Raw genomic sequence first — 6,000 nt, forward strand, 5'->3', positions numbered from 1 at the left:
GCCAAACCCCGTCGCTCCAAAATCCTGGGAACTGGCTGGACCGACAGACCTTGGCTGTGGTACCGGAAACCACCAGTTCAGCCTCAACCAGAGCAGGTGGGATGCTCCATGTCACTGCCTTAGCCTTCACGCTGGGAGATGTTGGTGGTTTGAACTGGACCTGAAGGACGGTTGGAGAACCAAAAACCAGGCTTTCCCCCGGCTGCAGAAGAGGAGGTCTGAAGGAGGCGGGGGCCCCTGCTCCTCCTGATGCTCCTCTCTTCTGGGGGGTCAGAGAACAGGAAAGGCTGGGCGTTGCAGGGATGGACGCAGCATTTGTATTCTTTTTCCCAGAGGCTGCTATATTTATGTCTATTGTTTTGGAGAGCAGAGCTTGTCTGTGTGCGCGTGGCCCCCCCTCCTCAGTGGGTGTGTGTGTGGCTGTCTGCTGACCACCGTTTGGCCAAAGTCCAGTAATGAAAATAACACCTAGACCAAAGGATGACCACAGCACCTTCTTTCTGCATCTGCATGTTTTTTTGCAGATTAAGCACCAAAGTTCCCGCCGTCTTCTGAGACATACGGCTATAAACCCTATGGGGGGGGGGGGGGCACAACAATGGCGAGGAAGATGGACGATGAAGTTCACATGTGTTCATGGTAATATGATGTAAAAAGACTTGGACATGAAAGGCATCTGAAGGCAAACATCCTCAAACTCTTTGAGGATGACTAAAGTGAAAAAAAAAAAAAAGACTAAAGTGAAAACTGCACCAACACGGCGTCATCCTTCTTCCATCCAACACGGCTTCTTCTTCCCTCTGTCTTCCATCCAACACGGCGTCTTCTTCCCTCCGTCTTCCATCCAACACGGCGTCTTCTTCCCTCCGTCTTCCATCCAACACGGCGTCTTCTTCCCTCTGTCTTCCATCCAACACGGCGTCTTCTTCCCTCCGTCTTCCATCCAACACGGCGTCTTCTTCCCTCCGTCTTCCATCCAACACGGCGTCTTCTTCCCTCCGTCTTCCATCCAACACGGCGTCTTCTTCCCTCTGTCTTCCATCCAACACGGCGTCTTCTTCCCTCCGTCTTCCATCCAACACGGCGTCTTCTTCCCTCCGTCTTCCATCCAACACGGCGTCTTCTTCCCTCTGTCTTCCATCCAACACGGCGTCTTCTTCCCTCCGTCTTCCATCCAACACGGCGTCTTCTTCCCTCTGTCTTCCATCCAACACGGCGTCTTCTTCCCTCCGTCTTCCATCCAACACGGCGTCTTCTTCCCTCCGTCTTCCATCCAACACGGCGTCTTCTTCCCTCTGTCTTCCATCCAACACGGCGTCTTCTTCCCTCCTTCTTCCATCCAACACGGCTTCTTCTTCCCTCTGTCTTCCATCCAACACGGCGTCTTCTTCCCTCCGTCTTCCATCCAACACGGCGTCTTCTTCCCTCTGTCTTCCATCCAACACGGCGTCTTCTTCCCTCCGTCTTCCATCCAACACGGCGTCTTCTTCCCTCCGTCTTCCATCCAACACGGCGTCTTCTTCCCTCCGTCTTCCATCCAACACGGCGTCTTCTTCCCTCTGTCTTCCATCCAACACGGCGTCTTCTTCCCTCCGTCTTCCATCCAACACGGCGTCTTCTTCCCTCCGTCTTCCATCCAACACGGCGTCTTCTTCCCTCCGTCTTCCATCCAACACGGCGTCTTCTTCCCTCCGTCTTCCATCCAACACGGCGTCTTCTTCCCTCCGTCTTCCATCCAACACGGCGTCTTCTTCCCTCTGTCTTCCATCCAACACGGCGTCTTCTTCCCTCCGTCTTCCATCCAACACGGCGTCTTCTTCCCTCCTTCTTCCATCCAACACGGCGTCTTCTTCCCTCCGTCTTCCATCCAACACGGCGTCTTCTTCCCTCTGTCTTCCATCCAACACGGCGTCTTCTTCCCTCCGTCTTCCATCCAACACGGCGTCTTCTTCCCTCCGTCTTCCATCCAACACGGCGTCTTCTTCCCTCCGTCTTCCATCCAACACGGCGTCTTCTTCCCTCTGTCTTCCATCCAACACGGCGTCTTCTTCCCTCCGTCTTCCATCCAACACGGCGTCTTCTTCCCTCCGTCTTCCATCCAACACGGCGTCTTCTTCCCTCTGTCTTCCATCCAACACGGCGTCATCCTTCTTCCGTCTTCCATCCAACACGGCGTCTTCTTCCCTCCGTCTTCCATCCAACACGGCGTCTTCTTCCCTCCGTCTTCCATCCAACACGGCGTCTTCTTCCCTCTGTCTTCCATCCAACACGGCGTCTTCTTCCCTCCGTCTTCCATCCAACACGGCGTCTTCTTCCCTCCTTCTTCCATCCAACACGGCGTCTTCTTCCCTCCGTCTTCCATCCAACACGGCGTCTTCTTCCCTCCGTCTTCCATCCAACACGGCGTCTTCTTCCCTCCGTCTTCCATCCAACACGGCGTCTTCTTCCCTCCGTCTTCCATCCAACACGGCGTCTTCTTCCCTCCGTCTTCCATCCAACACGGCGTCTTCTTCCCTCTGTCTTCCATCCAACACGGCGTCTTCTTCCCTCCGTCTTCCATCCAACACGGCGTCTTCTTCCCTCCGTCTTCCATCCAACACGGCGTCTTCTTCCCTCTGTCTTCCATCCAACACGGCGTCATCCTTCTTCCGTCTTCCATCCAACACGGCGTCTTCTTCCCTCCGTCTTCCATCCAACACGGCGTCTTCTTCCCTCCGTCTTCCATCCAACACGGCGTCTTCTTCCCTCTGTCTTCCATCCAACACGGCGTCTTCTTCCCTCCGTCTTCCATCCAACACGGCGTCTTCTTCCCTCCGTCTTCCATCCAACACGGCGTCTTCTTCCCTCTGTCTTCCATCCAACACGGCGTCATCCTTCTTCCGTCTTCCATCCAACACGGCGTCTTCTTCCCTCCGTCTTCCATCCAACACGGCGTCTTCTTCCCTCCGTCTTCCATCCAACACGGCGTCTTCTTCCCTCTGTCTTCCATCCAACACGGCGTCTTCTTCCCTCCGTCTTCCATCCAACACGGCGTCTTCTTCCCTCCTTCTTCCATCCAACACGGCGTCTTCTTCCCTCCGTCTTCCATCCAATACGGCGTCTTCTTCCCTCCGTCTTCCATCCAACACGGCGTCTTCTTCCCTCTGTCTTCCATCCAACACGGCGTCTTCTTCCCTCCGTCTTCCATCCAACACGGCGTCTTCTTCCCTCCGTCTTCCATCCAACACGGCGTCTTCTTCCCTCTGTCTTCCATCCAACACGGCGTCTTCTTCCCTCCGTCTTCCATCCAACACGGCGTCTTCTTCCCTCCGTCTTCCATCCAACACGGCGTCTTCTTCCCTCTGTCTTCCATCCAACACGGCGTCATCCTTCTTCCGTCTTCCATCCAACACGGCGTCTTCTTCCCTCCGTCTTCCATCCAACACGGCGTCTTCTTCCCTCCGTCTTCCATCCAACACGGCGTCTTCTTCCCTCTGTCTTCCATCCAACACGGCGTCTTCTTCCCTCCGTCTTCCATCCAACACGGCGTCTTCTTCCCTCCGTCTTCCATCCAACACGGCGTCTTCTTCCCTCTGTCTTCCATCCAACACGGCGTCATCCTTCTTCCGTCTTCCATCCAACACGGCGTCTTTTTCCCTCTGTCTTCCATCCAACATGACGGATGTCCACCAGGAGCTGCAGACTTCTGTCAGATCAGCAGTTTGGTCTGCAAACCAACCTCCACAGTCTGGAGTCCACTCGTCAGCAAAGACTATTATTGTCTGTAGGAAGACACATTTGAGACAGCTGATGATCCTCCAGGTGGGACCAACCTACTGATGGTCCTGAAAGGTTGAGAGTTCACCTGAACTCTGGTTTAGTCAAAACAATTTCAATACATTTCAGTTTGTTCATAAATGTACCTCTAAAAGCAGAAAGCATCAACACTGAGCTTCATTAAATATATAGATATTATAGCCTCGGTCCCTGCTGTCCTACGGGTGGAGACGGGCCGTCTGCGGGTAAAAATGGTCAAACCTGGACGGGACACACAGGTGACCCTCAGAAAGTATCAAGGCTGGAGACCGCATAGAGAGAAAACGACCCACAGACGGGCGGTAGTGAACACCTACACAACAAGTGAGGGGGAAGTAGGTGAGACGTGTTTTTTCCACCCCCCTAAAAATAAATCATGTGGAAGGATCCCACTGTTACCGTGATAAGTGCGCACTCCTCAATTTCTCACCTGCAGACAGTCTGTCTCCCCCCTCAGCTGGGATGGAGGCTTCACCACCGACTGGAGCGTGACGTCAGGACGTCGTATGACATCATCAACCGAACATCAACCAGAACCGTGTGTGCGACTTCTATAACAAATACTCCACGACACACTTACCACACATGACCATTTTCATGGCGTCCCTGTGGCCGTACGGACCTTAAGGGAACTGCGGACAAACCTGCACTCCCCCTAAGATGCAGCCGCTCCTCTCTAGGTACCCCCCCCCCCCCCCTCCACGGAGCCGGACAACCCAAAAACCTGCAGAACCTGTGCTGATCCTGAAGGTTTTCTGGATCCTACAGCTTGGAAGTTTGGTTCAACATGAAGGTGGATCAACCAGCCTTGGTGCCCCCCCCCCCCCCCCCCCCCCACACACACTCACGTTAATCAGAAACATTGTGTGTAAAAAAGCCCCCCCCAAAATGCAGACAGGACTGGTGAGTGTTATCTCTGCCCCCCCCCCCCCCCCCCCCCCATGTTGTTCCAGCATACAGTGAGTGAAGCCTGGTGGGACAGAAACGCTGCATACAGAATGTGTATGGGGGGGGGGGGGGGGGTCAGGAGGTCACACATGCTGGTTAATGTAATCAAGCAGTTTGTTTGTGTTTGTGTGGACATTTGGTGGGTTAATTATTTCTGAGGGGGTCGATGATGGGTCGTAAAACAGACTCAAACAGCAGCTGCTGTCCCCAGCAGCAGGGGGCGCTATGGTGGCCACTGTCCTGCCAGGAGAACTCCAGATCTGGTGGTCTTTCTGGTGGTCTTTCTCCTGCTTGTCTTCCAAACATCCCGGTTCTACCTGCAGATCATTGGCTGTTTAATCAATTAAAACCTGGAATGACCGGATCCAGCTGATCAGCAGTGAGGGGTTGCATTGGGGGGTCAAACCACCAAATGGTCCGGAGTGCAGCTGTGTCCTCCAGGGGGAGGAGTCAAATGCGGACACACCTGGGTGCGTGACAACTAACGGGACTTGAAGAACACTGCTGTGAGGTTTTGTCATGGAAATCTGCAGGTTCCCATTCGATCCTGAAGAACTCTCCGGTGGAATGAATTCAGGTAACCGGGCCACAAATGAGAACATGGACAGAATTCTATAGGAAATGTCCACACAGACGGACAAGTGGAAGGTTCTGATGGCTTCGTGAAGTCTGGGAAGACCAGAATGGAAGCCGTCTGGTTCTGGTGGTTCTGGTTTCTTCTCAGAGCTGTTTGCTGCAGGCCGCGTGACGGACCTGCTGACAGAGCTTTGGTCCTCCATGAGAGGAAGGCCGACCCGCACGTGCTCAGCAGAGACGGTTCAGAGACGGCCCCCAGCTGTCCTGGTTTATGAACAGAGTCAGCAGATGTTTGTGTGAAGAAATGAGGAAATCTGGCCATCCAGAACATTTACTGAAGCAGATTAAATACCAGAGGACCGCTCCATCACAAGCAGGAAGTGCTGAGTCTGCATGAGGATGAGAACGTTTTGGGAGGGGGGCAGCTCTCAGAGACTGGGACTCCAACCCAGACCACCAAAGCAGCTTCAGAGATGTTCTTGACCTTTATGGATGCTGTCCGGACCAAAACACGGGACCGGCATGTACTGGAAGAAGAAGGGAAAACGGAGACTACAGGGGCCCGTAAAGACCCAGAGACCGCTAAAGACCCAGAGACCCGTAAAGACCCGTAAAGACCCAGAGACCGGTAAAGACCCGTGAAGACCCAGAGACCAGTAAAGACCCAGAGACCGCTAAAGA

Source organism: Oryzias latipes, chromosome 21 (assembly GCF_053564925.1).
Source record: "Oryzias latipes strain Hd-rR chromosome 21, Olatipes_Hd-rR_3.1".
NCBI lineage: Eukaryota > Metazoa > Chordata > Actinopteri > Beloniformes > Adrianichthyidae > Oryzias > Oryzias latipes.